This window comes from Episyrphus balteatus, chromosome 4, assembly GCF_945859705.1.
Source record: "Episyrphus balteatus chromosome 4, idEpiBalt1.1, whole genome shotgun sequence".
Taxonomy (NCBI): Eukaryota; Metazoa; Arthropoda; class Insecta; order Diptera; family Syrphidae; genus Episyrphus; species Episyrphus balteatus.
In genome coordinates this window covers 55860627-55882160 of record NC_079137.1, presented here as the reverse complement: position 1 = coordinate 55882160, position 21534 = coordinate 55860627, and the positions used below count along the sequence as shown (strand labels likewise).

At 30.7% G+C, this 21534-nt stretch overlaps 1 protein-coding gene across 1 annotated transcript in view; it reads left to right on the top strand.

Annotated features, from left to right (window-relative positions):
- The window catches only part of LOC129919680 (frizzled-2), a 228625-nt gene that overhangs the window by 195122 nt on the left and 11969 nt on the right, over positions 1-21534 (top strand). Inside the window, exon 5 of the mRNA XM_056000652.1 lies at positions 2575-2669. The gene's annotated coding sequence lies outside the window, so the exon portion shown is untranslated. The remainder of the gene's footprint in view (positions 1-2574; positions 2670-21534) is intronic.

The following is a 21534-nucleotide window of genomic DNA, read 5'->3' as shown; positions in this document are numbered from 1 at the left end:
TTTTTGCATCTGCTTTTTTTTTTTTTGTTAAACGTTTTATTTTCTTCGCCTCATTTAAAATTTTAATTAATCACACATTTATATTCTTAAAAAAAAAATAAAATTAACAAAAACATGTTTAAAAAATAACCTACAAAGTAGCCTATACAATGTTATAAATTACTCAATTCCTTGCCTATAACATATATTTAAACAAGACAAAAAAATAACTGAAAATGATAATTTAATTCTTTAGGGAGAGAGTGAAAATGACAAAGTTCTATACGCTTTTGATGATTATAATAATGGTTCATGGTTGTCTCGTCAAAATAAAATATATAGGCACAACCTCGTTGTCGACACACTGTTTCCAAGATTGTCTGGCTTGATTTCCAAAGAAGAATCTCCTTGAACGAAGAGTTGCTAAAAAAAAAACAAAGAATCTTGATTTCGGATTCATTTCCATTCGACAAACGATTTAAATTAATTATTCTTCGATCTGAACAAGGTTGTGCAGATGAACAAATACAAAAACCAACAACGGAATCAAAATAAAAAAAAAAAAACAAAAGAACAAAACTATATTCTGCCAAAAAAGTATAAAATATCGAAAAGAACACAGAGACAAAAGCTAACAATTTTTTTTTTTTCTTACATACAAGAATTTTCTTACCAGACAGCGTTGCCGTTTAAAGGATTAATGGGAACAAGTCATTCATATTGCAGAGATTTGATCCAAACTACTGGCTTATTTTATTTATACGAGAAAAAGCAAGGTTTATTTTACTGTCTCTTTCTCTTTTTTTCAAATTGATTGCTTTCGAAAATATTCCTTTTTTCATTAACTTCGGGCGTTAAAACGCTACTCTTTAAAATTTCGCACCAAAAAATTTTTAATTTTAATTTTTCATTACTCAGAATCCAGAAAAAAGAAGAAAATTCATTTAAAAAGCAACAAAGAGCACAAATATAAAGTAATTTCAGTAAAACAAAATGTTCGTTCTTGTTGATTCTCATGGAATCGAGTGATAGTTCAATAAGTTTGTCTGAAGATTTTTACTACATTATACATATTTGCCACACAAAAAACATAAAGTAAACTTATTGTCTTTTTTTTAAGTTTAGTTGAAAATGTTCGTTCTTGTTGATTCTCATTGAATTTAGGGATAGTTTTGTTAGTTCTCATGAATAACATATTTTACACCAAAAAAAATAAATAAATAAAAACTTAAAAATATTCAAGACAATGGCAACGCGAATTCTTGCCAAACACGAAAAATTCCCCAAAAATCCAAGATCACAGACAATGATTTCGAGACACTTGTGTGTCGGGAGTATTTATTTTTGTATCTTTTTTGTGTATTCTTCTTCTTTTTTTATTTTCAGCATTTGTTTTGGAGTTTTCTGTTTTCGGTTTTTTTTTTTTAATTTTGTTGCATGTCGTTTTGTGTTGAACGACAGATGAAAAAACGATGGGTGATTAATTAAAATTAATGCCTGCAGATGCATCCCAAAGATGGACAGATTGTGGTGATTTTTTTTTTGTTCCTCTTTTCTGAATATTGCGAGTTTAAATTTTTTTAAAGAAAAAGGAGTGTTTTTTTTTGTGCGGGTTTTTGGATCTTGTTTAATTCATTATGTTAGGTATGTGTTTGTGTACACATTTTGTCCTTTTTAATAGTCCGCCATGTTTGTTAAACCTAAATTTCTTGATAAGAAAACATTGTTATATTTGGAAGCTTGATCAAATAACTATTTTATTCCAGAGAAGCAAAAGGATTAAATTTAGTTTTTTTTTTCTTCTTGGTTGGGTGCAGAAGATATAATAACAAACACTTGCTATCTGTAGTTTATAGAGAAGTTCATATAAATAACAATTTCAAAAGATGCCGATTTATATTTGTTGATCTAGTTGCTTTATTCTCTTTACCTAGAGATAAATTGTTTTCGGTAGATATATGCCGGCGAAGACTATTATTATTGTGATTATCTTCGTTGTTAGTTTGTATGCGCTTCTATGTAATTTTTCGGTGGCTTCTTTTCATTTTTTTGTTATCTTATTTTGTTGGTAAAATGCAAGATATACCAAAAAAAAATAGATTAAAACAAAAAAAAAAAAACAAAAGCAAACTGTTCAAATATCTTTTGTACTTACAAAAGTTAAGATTTTTGGAGCAAAAGACCGCTTTTGATCAAATAAGAAGCATACATTTATGATCTCTATATCGACCTTAGATAAAAAGTTGTAATTTGTATTTAAACAGCAGTTAAAAGAAGGTTAATAACATATCCGAAGCTTTGTTTCAAAAATAATACAAAAAATGTTTTTGTTGAAAATTAAGGAAGTTTAAACACAGATAACTTTTGATTAAATTGAGTTAAACTTATAATTTTAACACCTCAATATAACAGATATTTTTTTGTTCCAAATAAGCTTTCACGTGATTGTTTTATGGAGAAAATTTCGATGAAATTTTAATATTATTTAATTCTGAGAAAAATTTTCAATTTAAATGTCATTTTTTCTTCCATTTTTCCTTCAATTTTCTATTTTATTCATTTTAACTAACAATTTTCTTGTTTCTTTCTTTCCAGGTTGCCCAATAATACAATAAAATTGTCAGATTTAACTACAATGCCATGTTAATTTTAAAGAATTTTAACTAACAACACAAGAAATGGAAACAATGGTGAGTAAAAATAAGAATTCAATATTTTTACAATTTTTTTGGTAAAATTTGAGATTAAAATTTATTTGAAAATATATTTTGTAAGGTTTTGTATTTCCAAGCTCAAAAATAAAAAAAAAAAAAAACTCTCAAACTGACTAGAATTTGAACTTGTTTATTTCTGGTTCAAATCTCACTTAACACTGTCAACGAAATAGTCGGGATTGTTAAAATTGAACTATGTCCACAAAATCCTGAAAAAAGAAGAAATTTCACTCAAAATGCAACGAAAAGCACAAAATAAGAAGTAATTTCAGTCAAATATGTTCGTTCTTGTTGATTCTCATGAAATCGAGTGATAGTTCAATCTGTCTGTATCAAGATTTTTATGAGTTTTGACGCAAACAGTAAAAATTGAATCCTTTTAATAGTAATGAAAGAACATAAAAGGTTTATGTTTCATTTTCTTTATTTCGGTTGATACATTTATCAATCTTTGAAGGTTTAATATCTTTATCGTAAAGCTATAAAAAAAAAAACAAATTTTATTATGCAAAGGGACACACTCTTCTTTTATAATTTATAAATTCCCTCTCCATGTGACCATCAGAATCTCGTTATCCTTTCAGTTATAAACGAGTAGGTAGAAAAAATAAAGAAATAAAACTTATCCTTTGCCAGACACCACGCACCGGTTGCATTTCAAAGTCATTATACAAATCGATCATAAATATTGTATTTTTTTTTTTTTTTTCATTTTCTGTATAACTCTCAGGTGATATGCAAGGATAATACCTACATACTTTTATAAGGAGACAAAACAAGACACAAAACCAAGGAAAAAAAAGGTACATCATGAAAATGAGAAGAAACTTTTAATACGTTTGGTTATTTGTTCAAGGAATAACATAGTTTATGCTACAAGAATATATACATACACAAGACCGCCTCTGGCGATAGCTTGTTAAAGTTGAATACAAGTCGTTAAAAAAATAAGAGATGATGAAAAAAAAAGTATATAACCCCATCAGAATAAGAAAAAAAAAAACAAAAATAATTTGATTCCGACCTTCGCTTCAACATCAGCGGTGGCGGCAGCGTCGTCGTTTTCGTCATCGTCGGCATCCACAGTGCCACAACATACACAGGGAATATGCAAATAAATTTTCTTCTGATTCAAAGCTAAATATCCATAAGATGCAAAACAAGCTGAATCGAGAGAAAAAAAAACAGAAACCAAAATAAGAATGCATAAAAAATGCGATGCGGTGCGTTTCGGTCTTTCCAGAGAGACACACTTGCAGAGTTATGTTAAATATTTTTTGTTTGTTTCTTTTTTCTTTACATTTTTTTCGTTCAGTTTAAAATTCACTATAATGTACAACTGGGTCGTAGAGACTTGCTCTTTTGTTAAATCACAGTTTACTTCTTCCAGAGGATACTTAAAAGAATTTTTGGGACTTTTGCATTTGTTCCATCTATCAACACTGAAATTTATATTCATTCTTTTAAATCTGTCGGCTTTGAACTCTCAGATAAAAAATAGTCGCTATTTTGAAAAAAATGGCAATGATCAAGATGAAGTCTTCTAACATTTTCATTAAAAAATTGTTTGGGAAATTTTAGGGAAATTTATTTGTTTGTTTTTATCACAGTCAGTGAATGATTCCTGACATTTTAAAACACTCTTTGACGTTATATTTAAATGTTAAAAGCGTCATTATTTCAAAACTTAAATTTTTCAATATTTCCCTCATTTTTCTGCCAAAAGGGAAATTTTGAGATTTTTACACCATTTAATCTTTAATACTGGAAAAATAAATTTTAGCATACGATTAGAAATAATCATAAGAACTTAATTTTTCATAGAAATCTTTTTTTGGGAATTTTTTTCTACTTTTGTTATGACAATCAGTGATAGATTTTTGACTTTCGGAACACTCTTCGATGTTGCACTTAAGTGTCTTTTCACGATCCCTAACTTACCCTTTAAAAATTTTTACGATCCCTAACTAACCCTTTAAAAATGCAAGTAAAAAATGGAATGGTTAGGCTTTCGATATAATCTAGATAAAAAAAAAAAATACAAAAAAGAACGCGATAAATTGAAATATGTTAATTTAGAAACAATCTCTCTTTGTGTGTTTTGGCAATTGGAACATGTTTATTATTGATTAAATCACGCTTTTTAAATGAGAATATTGTGAAACGCAAGCCTGCAAATAAGAGCATATTATTTCGGTAATTGATTTGACTTTGTTTAACTTTTTTGGATTTTTAATTTGTTTGAGAAAAGAGAAAATCAAATTTATTAAATATTTAATTGGAATTAATTTGAATATTTGTTATTTTGCTTTAAAAAACTAACTTGTTTAACAGAATTTCAGGCAAATAACAGCATTTATAAACTATTTGTCTAAACATTAGGTCAAAATTCCTTTGTAAGTAAAAAAAAAAACAATTCATGAACATTTATCTTCTTATTTACTTAACTGCAGTATATGAAAGGACTACAGTTTTTCTTAAGTACTCCCAAGCCGCAACAAACAGATCAACAAAATCAAAACCATTTTCCTCGAATTTTAATTGAAGAAAAATAAAAAAAAAAAGTCTGATTAAAAACACCTCACGCATGTACTTCAAAAAATAGTGATAAGGCATCTACAAGTTGTAGATAGCTCACTTTTTAAACAAAAGAAGAAAAAAAATGGCCGACTCATAAATTTGAAAGTTTAAACAGGATAAGACAAAAATAGCAACTGACCGACATCAAATCGTGCTTAGAATTAATCTTTTTTTATTTAAATGTTCAATCCACTATTGGGTGTAGACTTATAGTGTGGGAAATAAAGTTGTAAATAATAATGTGGTTTTTTTTTAAGTTTGGAAGAAAAAAATTTTCTAGGATTGTTCAAAGATCAACAATCAAATTTTACATTTTTAATGACCTGCAACTTCTGTAATATTGACAATACGTCAAAAATGTTTACAAATAAATATGTAAAATTTAATTTTCAATACTTTACATCCTAATAACTTTTTTCGTACGACTAACAATAACGAAGATATTCACTAAAAAACACCACCCTCTTTTTATTTTAGAATACAACGCTTTTTCATTGAATTATGAATTCAAAACACCATGTTAAACAGGGCCTCGACCATAATCTAACACCATTTCTTTTGATAATAATAAAATTTTGTTTTTAAATCACTTGTGGAAGTTATTCAATGACGACACATTGTCAACTACAACAACACTAAAACCAATTGATTTATGAGGCGCCAAATCGATAAACGATGGATGTGGATGATGATGACAAATTGAAATGGGAAATCCATTTTAGGCCCACCATCACCGATATAATATCCAAAGAATCTTTCAAGTTGCACTGCATAATAGTCGTCATACACACACCTTATAGATACCTTCTCTTTCTAAGTCGTGTACGTGTTGTACGTGAGAACACTTCATATTGCACCTCATTTGATATGAAATCTCTTAGGACAAAGAGGCATTATAGGCAAACGTTCGTTGTGTTGATTGAATTGTACGAATGAGATTTTGATCATTAGTGCACACGAGAATAGTGTCGTCCGTCTCGCGTTGAATGTATACATATTATAATTTGTAGGCGAAAGAAGGTGTGGTTTTGGTAGTTCTCGTGTGGCATATTGTCAAGAGTGCACTTTTGTGTGAAAGACGACAATGTCATTATTTAAGAAAATAAACGTCTGTGGTTTGCGCCAGAATGTCGACGGCAGAGCGGCGTCATCGAAATTGACAGCTCTTTTTCCTTTGGCTATTTGATTAATTTTCTTTTTTTTTTTGATTAATTTAATTGAAAATCAATTAGAATTGTTGAGGAGGACGAGTGATTTCGACCACAACATTCTTCACAAGAAATCACACGAACAAAATACATAAACTTACCTACCTTCTTGTAAAAATAGTTTTGTGACACACTTTAATGAGGAAAGGATGCTTTATTGCATATAATATACCTACAAAGATAGACGCGACCGACGTGCCTTAATAACTTAACGACCATAAAAATTAACTGAACGGGTAATATTTATAATTTACGACATAATTAAAGCGCAAGGATATATATACCTATTTCTAGATAGGAAACTATATATAAAGAGACAGTATACCACAAAATGATATAAGCTATAAACCTGCTATTATATGTTCTCACACTATGTCACTGCTCTAAATGAGTTTTATCATTAATGCGGGGTGGATATGCGTTTATACATAGTTTTGACGATACCTTACATTTATACATACTTTGTTTATACATAAACAGGATTATTATTATGCAATATTCTACTCAGGGAGTAAATAGTCTAAAGGGTGAAATTGTATTATGTATTAATCTGCACAAAAAAAAGAGGTTGGAAAAGGTATTTTTTCAAGTCTATTTCTTTGGGAAAAAGGGGCGATTTTTTGGGTGAGAGATTTTTTTAAATTTTACAACTTGTTAAGAGTCATTCGATGCACTGCATTGTTTTACAGAAAACCCTGTATATTACTAGGATCTTTCACGAAATAGTAATCCGAACACTGTGGAGCCGAACATTTACCACAGAAAAGTAAAATTTATAAATTTGTTACAGAGATCTTATAGATCCCTCAAAAAAATGGACAGAATTTAAATTCTTTGGTTTTGAAACTCTTTAACTAAAGACCACCCAAAAGACCACAAGGTTACGGTATTGTATCAAATTAAAGGTATCAAAAGCTTTAGACTGGATTCAAATATGGATTGCGAAAGTGTTTCGATCAACTCGGCACCTATAAACGCATGCACAATTCAATATTTTTACCGATAGATTTTTAAATCTTCAACGAGTTCATGACTTCATGACCAAATAGTCTATTAAAATGAAAAAATATCGTAAAAATGGGAGTTTTGACATAATATTTCGACAAATTTCAAAACGCCGGAAGCCCTTAAACAATATTTAAACAAATTTTTTACTCCTACCTAATTTTAATCTCATAAAAGAGTTGTCTAAAGCTATTATATTAAAAAAAAAAATAAAAGGTTGGTCAAGTTTTAGGATTCGGAGGCAGAAGATATTAACCGATTTTGATTATTTTTGAAACCCTTTACCATTCGCAACTTTTCCGCGCTATTAGGATTTGAAAATCGAAAAAAAAAAACAGTTTTTCGACCCACCCTAATACTAAACCTAGCTTCCAAAATGACTTTCTGGCCTAACCAATATCTTTAAAGAAGTTTGGGACTCGAAATTCTATAAATATGGAACAGAAGATTTAAGCTTTAAAACAAATATAAGGATTTCATTCCTTATCAGTTTAACTATGCACTGATCTTTCCAATGCATTATGAGCATTAATAAAAATACAGTGAGTTCTTAGCACATTTTCCTGTTCCGTATGATTCGAACAATAAAAACAATTATTTACTTTTTTTGTGGATACCTTCGACCGATATCCATTTATTGGCCAATCTGTTCTGCTCACGGTTGTCGCTGTTCAGACAAGTACTACAAAATTCGTGTCCCTGAACATCAAATCAGCGAAATGTATGAGTAAATCAGTAGAAGCGTAAACCACTGGTTTTAAACGAATTCGGGATCTCCACAGGGCTGAACACTTAGTCCAAGTTTATTTCCACTATTTATCGAAGACATATTGGCTTTAATGCGAGGAGAGATTGTCTACCCAAAAGCAACATCACATATCATCATAGGACAACTCATCATAAGAAAAGTCATCACAATGTTCGTTTCAAACATTTCATTTTGAAATCAAATTATTTAAATGTTCTTCTCTTGGGAAGGAACATTTTTGTAGTTTTATTTTTAATTTTTTTTCTTGATGAAATGTTCCCTGTGGTAAATTATTCCTGTGAATTGATTTGTTGAGTTGAAACACTCCGAACTACATGTTAATGTTAGGAGCGGGTTTTTCGCCTTTGTTTATCAAAACTTACACTTCAAGTCGATCGTATCCATCAAGTTATGTTAAATGCTCTACAGCTGCGTATTGAAAACCGAAAAGCATATCGCAATTTTTCGTCCAGGATTTCCTTGTATAAAATTTCGATTCTTATATATTAAGCAACTTTTTTAAAACGTTAATAAGAATAAAGCAACGCTATTCCAAGATTCTAGTTTCAAAACAAAACTAATAGGTTGAGAACTGGAATAGTTTTTACAATTTTCGAACCTATTATGTTTGAAATGGTGTTGGGAATAAAATTCTATAAACCAAATTACAAACCTTAGAAATCAATTTTCAATAAAACTATTCTCACTAAAAAGATTTCTATAGTCTTTTATATTGTAAAGATTGATTAGAAAAACAGGCCCAAGTCTTAATCCGCCACTGAATTTTCCCAGTTTGGGTGACACAAAACGTAAAAAGGGTGAGAATAGTTAGCATAACGCCATGTGTGCTGGGCTGGAATCGTCCTTTTTGTAATCCAACAAAACAGGATATAGAGGAAGAGACATCCAGTTGACATTCTGTGAATGCCAGTGAGTAGATACCTACATTCGACTATACTTGTGTGTAAGTAGATCATCCAAAATATCCCAAACTCTTGTTATAAGTCCTTGTCGTTGTTTCGTCTCGTCATTCGTGTTAGGGATGAATTAAATTTTAAGGATGCATCGCACTGATTGTATTGATTGAAATGTGATTTCCCAGTGACAGGATATGAAAATGCTGGATGTCCTTTAAGTGAGTAGAGAGAGAGTGTGCTAGTAGTCGTCATCAAAAAACACATCACATCACCGAAACTCTCTAATATAGCTTTCAGAATCCAGTATAGTCATCATCCAGAATTATATAGAACTCCGCGTGAATACAACCATCTGTGGTCCTAAAAACAAACCATTCATTCGTTCTGATATTTTCCATGTGGCAATGACATCGGTAAGAGCAGGGAACGGAATAGAATGGTGGTGTTGGCTCTTTAAGACTAAAAATGATTCATTCCAAATCCCAATTCCGCATATCAACCAACCCCCAGCTATGTATTATATTCTGTAAGTAACAAATTGTGTCCCTGATGATGGATCTCATTTGTGACAGCAGCTGCTGGACGATGATGGAATACTTTTGGTTCGTTGGTTGGTTGGTTGATTTGCTTCTGTTACTGTTTTCTATACCTAAATCCATCGCTAAAAGCAGACAATAGTGAATACAAGCTGAATACCAGGGATAAAGTTTTACTGAACTAGAGAAACACTCACTCTGGCATAAATGGAATGACATTTTAATTACAACAAGAGAGAAAGAAAGACCGTGTTCATAATGATCAATTGTGTAAATAGCGCACACACAGAATTTCAATAGCCCCTATAATAAGGGTGCAATAAGTGTGGAAAAGCCATCATCATCATCATCATCCACAGAAACTCACTGCAGCGATGATGGTTTAATATAGAAACACTTATATTTGGGAAAATATTTGTTTAGTATTAATTTATACGTGTCAAATTCGACATAAACACAAATGGCACTTATGTGTTAGAAATGTTTGTATTGCCATGTTGTGAGTATTGTCAATCGATAGGAAGTTAAGGTCGATTGTGTGAACGGAAATTTGTGGAATCAAAGAATTTTTTCGATGTAATTTTTAACGAAGTGTCTAATACTTGCCCTTCGTGAAATGACAAATGAACACATTCTACGACATTTTTCAACAACTTTCTGAGAATTTTTTTTAGGAAAATAAAAATTAAATTCAATATCGAAGCTCTGGAATGTAGGGGAGAGTGGGGCCAAATGTAACACTTTTTTCTAAAATCGATGGTTCTCCTACAAATTTGAAAGTGGGTCAACCTGACCTTTTTTAAATTAAAGACCCATGTTTTAGCTCCAAGATCCATCATAAAAATTTATCAAAACATAACGGTAATGTTGAAAAATAAAGCTTCCAAAAAAAAAATCGTGTTGTTTCAACTTACCCCACATACGGGGCAAAGTGTAACACATACCGGGGTAGGTTGTACCAAGAACTAAAAATAAGAGAAAAATACCTTTATTTGTTTATATTTATTTATTTTTAATTAAAAACAATGAAAACAATAAAAACAAACCTCAGTCATGAAATTTTGGTGCAAATTTGTAAAAAGTGGAGCAAATCCAAGATTTCCAGAGAAAATTTGACAGTAGTCTTAAATAAAAGTTATTCGAATTCATAAATTGTTTTATAAGCTTTATGAATTCAAGTGGTGGTTCAAAAATGTGTTTCCAATTTCAAAATAAATACAAATTCAATTACAAGCATTCATATTCAGGGTTGTTAATTATATTAGGTAAACAATTTTTCAGTATAGGTAGGTTTTTACATGGTACAACTTGCCCCGGAAAAATGTTACAACTAGCCCCAGCATGAAATTTGGCACATAAAATCAATTTAAAAAAAAAGCGAAACTGATATAGACATAAAATATACACGCAATTTGAGCCAAAACACAGTTGCATATAACAAAAAAACACTAAGCACTCTAACTTTTTCGGGTAAAGAGGTAGACCAAAAATAAAATTAAAAAAAAAAGTTACAAACATGCATTTTTTGGGCACCACTAGTGTAACTTCTCACCCTGTCGTCTAATCTTCATCTGAAGAAAATGTGCCGGTAGATATGCAAAAATTGAGCATTTTTCTCCTTTACGCGTTTCTTAATATTGAAAGGAACATCGCTTTTTTTAGCTGTTAATTCTTACCCCTGTTACATTTAGCCCCACTCTCCCCTACTCCTGAATATTTTACGCCAATTCCTTGCTTAAAAGATAAAAAAAAATTGATATAATTTTGGAGTTAGTTCAATTTCGACTTAGTTCTTTATAAGATAATGCAAATATTTTGGAGTTAATGCCCTTAAAAATTTGCTATTAGATTATAGTATTACTTGTTATAATTTTTTGTTGTACATTCAGCGCTATTAAGCAAAAAAAAGCTGAGTGCAATTTGTCGTTCAATTAAAAATAAACGACTTATTGCTTTTTTATATTTATATTTTGTGCAAATGAACTCTTCTTTTTTTCCCGGAAAATCTTTTTCATCAGCTTAAGTTTTTTTTCCGTAAGTTCTTCAATCAATGTAAAAAGAACTTTTTAAATTTTAGCCGATAAATTGATTTCGTGGCTTACAAATTTCCTTAAAATAGAGGTATCGAGTCTTATAACTCAAAAATAAGTGGTTCAATACAACTTTTTAACATTTTAAATACCAATTCAGCGTAAACTTTAGGTATTCAGCGCGTAGTTTAGTTTTATCAAAGCAATGCGCACAGAATGTAGAGATGCTTTTCAGAATACGTTTTGTTAATGGTAGTTATTAAAGAAACGAAAATACAATATAAGCGTTTCAATAGAAAAAAAAAATCTTTTATTTTTAAATCATTTTATGAATCAGCGCTATTAAGTGAGAAAAGGCTGAGTGCAATTCGTCGTTCAATTAAATATAAACCAATTTCTTCTTTTTTACTTATTTTTATTGCAAATTGAACTCTTATTTCTGTTTCCCGGAAAGTCTTTGTTATCAGCTTAAGTTTTTTTCCATAAGTCCTTCAATCAATGTAGAAAATTATACGCTTCCTGACACGCCAGTGATTGATGTTTTTAAATATACCCACTCATTTATTCAAATCAAAACCAAGCAAAAAAAACAAAAAAAATTTCATCAGATTTTTTAAAACATCAATCTAGCCCACTATGGCTGTCTTTTTGACAGCTAGAAAATAAAATTCCTACGCACAGTTTTGTTATTATTTTGATGAAATACATCATCAACTATAATATATTATATAGAAGTCTATATTAAGGAAATCTAAAGGTTCAGACAAAACCAAAAAAAATACGTGTGTGGTAGATAAAATATTTGCAATTTGAATTTTAAATCTAAATCCACACACAATGTAATGTAATGTATCCAAACGATAAAGGGATTCAATTTTGCATATAAAAATACACACGCCCAACTCATCAAGTCTTCCCACTCTTTCCTCTCTTTCAGACGACCAAACCGACAGTTTTCTATTATTCTACCGACTTTTTATGATCCTTTTTTGCAAGAAATCATCACATAACTAATACTATTAAAAAATAAGAAAACCTTTTTTGAAGGAGGTAGGAGGACAGTGCAAAAAGAAATCAATTTATTTGTCACTTCATTTTTCCTTATGTCTTTCGTCTCGACTTGTCTACTATTTTTATGGCCATCTTGATCGAACGACAGCGCAGGTAGGCATGGGAGAAGAGAAGACAACAGTTGACAGTTAATGTCGTCCTTTATTCTGTCGATACTTAAAAATATAAATTGACTCTTGATTGATTGCTATTTGGTGTGAGATGAATTTTTGATTATGATTGGTAAAGATAACGAAGACAATGATAAACATGAAAACGAAGACGAAGTCAATATCCAGCTTTTTTTTCAGTTTAAATTTATTTTTTTTTTTTGCCTTTATTTTTTTCTGCATGTAGTTGTTTATGGCAAACTGACATTGATAAATTGACGGAAATTCCATAATTATTATACGGCTAAAAAGGTACCTTGTTTCGTATGTCAAACATTTTGTTGTAATATTGGCCGTTTAAATGGGCTTTTAAAATTTGAAAATGGTATGAAAATCCAAATGTGGGTTTTTTTAAATCATTTAAAACTATTCTATTCAGGTCTTGTTCAAACGACTTTGTTCGGTAAAAGTTTTTACAACTTTTTTTTTTTAAGGGATTATAAAAAGAAAAAGATAATAATAAATCATCTTTAAACCTTAGACACAACTTGAATTATGCTTTGAATTTATTCAAAACATTTCATACACATTGTTCGATGTTCAATTTTATTATTGTCGGCACAAGTGTATTTGGCAAAGAAAAGGTTTAACGTTGCTAAAGGTGTTATTAAGAGAACTGGTAATAAATTGTTACCGCTCACTTAAAATTAGTAACACACAAGGTTTCTAAGATAATTTGGGGAGAATGAAAATAAGCAAAACAAAATGAAAGCTGAATAGCTTTATGTTATTTGGAAAAATGTACCTCTGTTAAATAATGACAAATGAATAATTTGAACTAAAAATAAAATAAAGCTCAAAAAGATGCCCTTAAATAAGGTCAGAACGATTAGCCTGAATTTTGTTTTTCAAAAGTAAAATATCAACAAATTTCAAATAGGACTATTAAGCTGATAGAAAAGCTATTCAGCAATAAATTTGGCAAGTTGTAAATCAATTCAGCTCGCAATTTATGCAATTTAACTCATCAAGGAACTGAAAATTCACCAATTCAGCTCTAAAATGAGCTATTCAGCTACAATTGATAGTTTTTAAATTGAAATTTGAGCTTAATCGTTACATTGATTTTATAGCTTAAAATTTCCCGTTAAGTAAAGGTATCGAGTGCCATAATAACTTATAAGTTAGTCGTTGAACATAGTATTTTAATCTTTTAAATTACAATTCAGCGTAAACTTAAGCTTTTCAGCTCGTAGTTTAGTTTTATCAAAGCGATGCGCATAGAATGTAGAGTTTCTTTTCTGCATACGCTTTGTTAGTGGTTGTCATCAAAGAGACGAAAATACATTTCAATAGAAAAATAAAGAACCTAAAACTCAAGGCATCTGACACGTACTTCGATTTGTAGAGCTATTAAGCTCAATTTAAATCGTAGAAAAATGATTCATATTTCCTTAAAACAATATTTAAATCACCAAGTTTAAAGAATAAAATCTATTCAGCTTGCAAATCAGCTATTCAGCAGTTGACTACAGCGCGCCTATTACGAACTCGTACTTCAAATAGACATATTGATCTGGTAGAATAGTTATTCAGCAAGCAATTTAGCACTTTTAGTAACATAAAGTAGCTAAAAATGGAGCAAAACATGTAAGTTCATTAGTCACTGATTTATGTAGCATCAAGATAGTTGATGTATTCAGCTCGCAATTTACATTTTTGTGAAGCAATTTGACTCATCAAGGACCATGAAATGCATTTATTCAGCTTAAAAATCAGCTATTCAGCTACATTATATAGCTTATTATGTAATTTCAGCTTCAAAAAAAACTATTAAACTTGAAGAGCAGTGATTTAGATTGTGATTTGAAATTTTGACTGTTGCTTTAAATTCAGCTGAATTGTAACATTATTTTCAAATTTTAAAATGCAATGAATAACCCCTTAAAGTAGAGGTTCAAAATGCAAATGAGAACCTTTAAAATTTAAAAGAAATCGAGTTCAGTGTTTCTTTCAAAAAGAAATTCGAGTCATTAGGAAAATAGAGTTTGGCAATTTTATCAAATTCTTTGCTCAAAAGATTTTAATTATTCCTTTTAGATTGCATTTCTTTCCCCCCATTCCACACGAAATATATTTTAGTAGAATGAATCCTTTACAAAAGAGAAAATTTTTAGTGCTAACATTGCACTTTTTACTTAATTATACGAAGTAACATAAAACCAGATGTCATAAGTATTTTAATTAAATCAACTATTTTCCCTTGACGCCGTCGGTTTTCATTTCTCTTCAAACAAGATGAATGTCTTTTTTCTTTTTTCTTTCTCTCTCTGTACAATTTCTATGTTTTAACTTTTTCTTCAGGTTTTCTAACAAAAAAAAAAGAACTTTTGATTAACACATTTGAAAAACTTCAAACGAAGTTAACTTTAAAGGTCAAAGAACTAACGAAATGAACAATTTTACATAGTCTTCAACATCATCAACACTCCATTTTACATCAACCTCTCTCTATACCCTTCTAAATGCTAAAGTCCACTTTTGATCCTTTTGGGATTCGTTGTTTCTTTGAGGTTATTTTTTAAGACACAAGAGCAACTACAAAAACAACAACGATGACGAGATGAAATGCAGTTCTGCATCAAGTGTAGTAACACTATTTGCGATGCTCCTTGTATAGTTAAAAATACTTCCGACAAAAGTACCGCAAAAAGATTAACATCCCCTAAGGGTAAACCCTCAACCTTATATCCATCCTTTCGTTTCGTTTGATGAAAATGTTAAAGAAAAAAATAAAAGAAAAATAGAATTGCACGTCAAACAACTCCAAGTTCATCTCTTTCTCTCAATGAAATTGCGTTAGGACGACTCGATTCACAGTGGGATAGATTAGGGTCAAATGTAAATGGTATAAAGTGGTTAAGAAACAATTAAGACTTATTTTATACTTGCATGACAAACTTAAGATTCTTGCAAACGTCTTAGGCGAAATATATCTTATTGCCTTGAAATATCTTTAATTGGTATAATTTATTGGTATAAAAATTAAATTTAAGTACTTAAATTAAATACTTGTACAGACGCAAAACGAAGTTATTTCAATTAATTAGTAAAAAATGAAGAAATGCAATCAAACAATTGTGTTTTAACCATTATTTGGTTGATTGGTATAAACTGGTCTAATCTGAAAATAATGCAAGAATTTCTAAAATAATTCTTTTTATCAAAACTTCAAGATGAATTGTGAATCAGAATTAATTTTTCTTTTCAACTACTTTCGTAAACATACGTTCCTAATGGTATAAAAATTGGTATAAACAAAAGAGTTAAAAGCGTTCCTTCTTCTGCACTCAGGTGTAAACAGGTTTAGTTAGAACTAAGTAGCAAAAAGGAAACAATTCCTATCAAACAGTGGTGCGTAAATTATTATTTGGAAGATTGGTATAAACTGGTCTAAGTACTCAAATTAATACTTAACAAAGATCCCCCACTTCCCAGATTCCCAGATTATTGCCCCACTGTTTGACGTAAAAAGTCTTTTTTCTTTAATTTCTTTCATCTTTAAATTTTTTTTTTTTATCCTGCATATCCTTTAGGATTTGAACTTAAAATAAAATTTATGATCGCGTGCGATAAAATAATATTCCGTTGGTTTTTTTTATACTTTTTTGTATTTGTACATATATTTTTATCTCAAACAAGCCGTCATGGAGTGTAAAAGAGTGTGTATATGGAAATTGAATAAACTGCATAGGTCTTTGACTGGTTTTTGCTTTCTTTTTGTGTTTAACCTTTTTGAAAAGAAATTTTATTTTTTCTCCCTAGACTCCTAACTTTTATCGCGTATATTACCTTTTTTTTGCGTTGTTTCAAGTTATTTTTTTATATGAAAGAAAAAGAAAATCATTTATTATAAAAAAAAAAACAAAAACAAAATTGCCAAAGAAACTTCTTTGACGGTTAAAATTATTCTTTAGTAACATTTTATTGCTTCTTTATTTTGTGGGGGAAAAACCCTTGACACAAAGAATATTCATCCCTTAAGATCAATAAAATTCGATTTAAGCAAAGAGTTTGAAGTTGAAATATCAATCGCTTTTGAAAGTTGAAGCTTGAAGGGTAGATATTTTTTATGAGAAGTAGATGTCTTCTCTTGAGATAAAGTTTATTTTTCAATGAAAAACTTTATAACACTTTTAAGATCCAAACCGCGCTAGTAGTTTTAAAGCTGCTATTTAGCTTGAAATTGGAACATCTCTTCCATTTGTATTGCTATTCAACTGAAGTAATACTGATTCAAGACGTACATATAAAAATGACTCATATTTCTTTAAAACAATTTAAAGTTAAGCGAGTAAAAGCTATTCAGCTCAAAAATCAGCTATTCAGCAGTTGAATATAGCCGTCAATTAGGAATTATACCTTCAAATATGACTATTAAGCTTATAGAATAGTTAATCAGCAAGCAATATGGCACATAAGGTATTACATAAAGTAGCTTGAAATGGAGCATATATGTAGTTTACTGATTTATGTACTATGGTCGAAGTAAATGAACTCAGCTCGCAATTTACATTTCAAGGGATTTGAAATATAATAGTTCAGCTCGCAAATCAGCTATTCAGCTACAGTAGATAGCTTTAAATCATAATGCTAGCGATAAAGAGAATTAATAATTTCGAAGAATAGTGATTCATCGATCAATAGAAGTGGAGCTTAATCGTTGCATTGTGTATGAACACCTTAAATCTTTTTATTCAGCCCTAAAAAAAAAGTGTCGTGATTAAACGTTCAATAATGCTGTTTAAACTATGGAATAGCAATTCAGCGCACACTTAAGCAATTCAGCTCGTAGTTTAGACTTACCAAAGCGATACAACCATCATATTGAGTTGCTATTCAGCATAAGTTTTGTTAATAAAGGCCATTAAAGAGAAAAAAATACAGTTTATTCAAAGCATTTCAATAGAAAAAAAAAAGAACTTAACAAAACAATTCCCATCTTGATTGCATAAATTCAATTTTCTTCTGACACATGAATAAGTTATGAAAGTTTTTCAATAGAAAAATCTTTTAAAAAAAAAACCCAAACACTTTGAGTCTTTACCATAACAACGCCTTCTCCTTTTAGTCAAGTCATATTATTTTTAAGATGCATCGTCTATCTTTTTTGTGTGATATTCCCTTCTCCCATATTGAATTCAGCAAAAGCTGAATATAGTTTGTGGAACACACAACACAGAGTTTAAGTATATTTATGCATCTCAATATGAAGATTGAATAAAATATCGTCACCTTTAAAAGTGGACAAAATATATATACGTAAGAAAAACCTCAGCATTTCTAGAGACAAGGAGCGCGACATTAAGTCGAGAGATGAGATTCCAAAAAAGGTTCCTTCAGCTGTATGCTGGTGTGTTTGCTTTGCTCTCGATCGTGTCCGCCTCGTCGTCATCCTCATCGTCGTCGTTGTTGTCGTTCCTTCGTCATCAGAAGAAGTGAACAAAATACTCGCGACGATGAGATGACTTTTACAAAGAAAAACAAAACTTAAAAAAAAAGTGTCTATGATTCCTTTGGATTCTTCAATGCAAGAGGCAAGTCACGTTTCAAGACATAAGGTGTACCATCATCACTCTTCTTCTTCTTCACCTCTTTCTACTCTTCAATCTCTTGTATATCTTTTGTATGAGAAAAGTTAAAAAGTAATTCAGTACCCATTTCAGGTGCTCGAAGTAACAAAACAACAACAAAACGGTGATGAAGAAAGAAAAACAAAGAAATAAAAGTTGTTTTTTTTTTTTTTTGTATATATTACTAACAAGATAGAAGCTTGAGGTGCTGCTGGCTGAAGCTGATGATGGTGATGGCTAAGTAGGTACTATGATATACGGATCTGGTTTATGAGTAATGTTCCTTATGGAGAGCTTGTGGAGTTGGAGTTTGGAGCAACATAGACAATCCAATTGCGCTTTAGTACACACCCTAGCCTAAATGAATGGTATAGAGATAGATAGGTGGATGAAAATGAAACGAAGACGATGACAACAAAGTGTTGGAGCAAAGGTGCGCTGTTCAGGTAAACAAACAAAAGAGCTCTAAGGTGAAATCTCAAGATCTTATATACGTACACACTCTTGCGGTAGACTCTTAAAGGTAGAAAGATGTGCCATATTGAACTGAGGGTTCCATTGGAAGTTATTCTATTTTTACTGAAGAGGCGCAACCTCACTGTCACAACATCGATTTGTAAACGATGTAACCAAAGCTACTTGAAAAAAAATTGGTTTTTTAACCGAAAATAAAAGACGAAAAACTTGACATCGATAGATAAATGTTAACTTTTTTAACGTTAGAGAATTTTTAAAGTCGTATCTCGTAACACTGGGATTAAAAAAAAAAAAATAAAAATGTTTAACAAAGTTGTGCTTTTTGCCTTGTAAATCCCCTACCAAGTTTTATTCAGCTAATTTAGGTGTTATTCAGCTTAAAAAAAATGATTCTGGTAAAAGAATAGTATAATTCAGCTATTTAATCAGCAATTCAGCTATAATGAAACAAAAGCTTACATGTAATTAAGCTGGAAATAGATTGCTTAGAATTCTACAGCAGCTTAAATTAGAACTATTCAGCTCATAATAGATTCGTTTTACCAATATTTAAGTATGTAACTCAAAGATGTTTAGCTCACGGATCTACAATTAATCTAAAATTTAAGTGTGTATTACGTTTAGCAGTCATTTAGCTCCAAATAAAATAATCAGGCTAATAAATTGATAATTCAGCTAGTTAATCAGCAATTCACCTTCAGTTAAAGGATATTATCTCGTCCCGTATCTCAAATTGTACCAAATAAAGTACATTGAAGTAAAGCTATTCACCTCCTAGATCAAAGATTGATCAAAGCGCTATTCATTTAATAAACTAAATCAATTCTATACATATTGGGTTTGGCTTGCATTGAAGTTTTTCAGCTCTTGGAGTAGTGAGTGCTTCAACTCGTATAGTACTTAGTTAAGCTCAACAAAAGTTCGCGACGCATTCGTTAGTCGTTCAATAAAGTGTTTTAACGAATGTCAAGTTTTTCGTCTTTTATTTTCGGTTAAAAAACCAATTTTTTTTCAAGTAGCTTTGGTTACATCGTTTACAAATCGATGTTGTGACAGTGAGGTTGCGCCTCTTCAGTAAAAATAGAATAACTTCCAATGGAACCCTCAGTTCAATATGGCACATCTTTCTACCTTTAAGAGTCTACCGCAAGAGTGTGTACGTATATAAGATCTTGAGATTTCACCTTAGAGCTCTTTTGTTTGTTTACCTGAACAGCGCACCTTTGCTCCAACACTTTGTTGTCATCGTCTTCGTTTCATTTTCATCCACCTATCTATCTCTATACCATTCATTTAGGCTAGGGTGTGTACTAAAGCGCAATTGGATTGTCTATGTTGCTCCAAACTCCAACTCCACAAGCTCTCCATAAGGAACATTACTCATAAACCAGATCCGTATATCATAGTACCTACTTAGCCATCACCATCATCAGCTTCAGCCAGCAGCACCTCAAGCTTCTATCTTGTTAGTAATATATACAAAAAAAAAAAAAACAACTTTTATTTCTTTGTTTTTCTTTCTTCATCACCGTTTTGTTGTTGTTTTGTTACTTCGAGCACCTGAAATGGGTACTGAATTACTTTTTAACTTTTCTCATACAAAAGATATACAAGAGATTGAAGAGTAGAAAGAGGTGAAGAAGAAGAAGAGTGATGATGGTACACCTTATGTCTTGAAACGTGACTTGCCTCTTGCATTGAAGAATCCAAAGGAATCATAGACACTTTTTTTTTAAGTTTTGTTTTTCTTTGTAAAAGTCATCTCATCGTCGCGAGTATTTTGTTCACTTCTTCTGATGACGAAGGAACGACAACAACGACGACGATGAGGATGACGACGAGGCGGACACGATCGAGAGCAAAGCAAACACACCAGCATACAGCTGAAGGAACCTTTTTTGGAATCTCATCTCTCGACTTAATGTCGCGCTCCTTGTCTCTAGAAATGCTGAGGTTTTTCTTACGTATATATATTTTGTCCACTTTTAAAGGTGACGATATTTTATTCAATCTTCATATTGAGATGCATAAATATACTTAAACTCTGTGTTGTGTGTTCCACAAACTATATTCAGCTTTTGCTGAATTCAATATGGGAGAAGGGAATATCACACAAAAAAGATAGACGATGCATCTTAAAAATAATATGACTTGACTAAAAGGAGAAGGCGTTGTTATGGTAAAGACTCAAAGTGTTTGGGTTTTTTTTTTAAAAGATTTTTCTATTGAAAAACTTTCATAACTTATTCATGTGTCAGAAGAAAATTGAATTTATGCAATCAAGATGGGAATTGTTTTGTTAAGTTCTTTTTTTTTTCTATTGAAATGCTTTGAATAAACTGTATTTTTTTCTCTTTAATGGCCTTTATTAACAAAACTTATGCTGAATAGCAACTCAATATGATGGTTGTATCGCTTTGGTAAGTCTAAACTACGAGCTGAATTGCTTAAGTGTGCGCTGAATTGCTATTCCATAGTTTAAACAGCATTATTGAACGTTTAATCACGACACTTTTTTTTTAGGGCTGAATAAAAAGATTTAAGGTG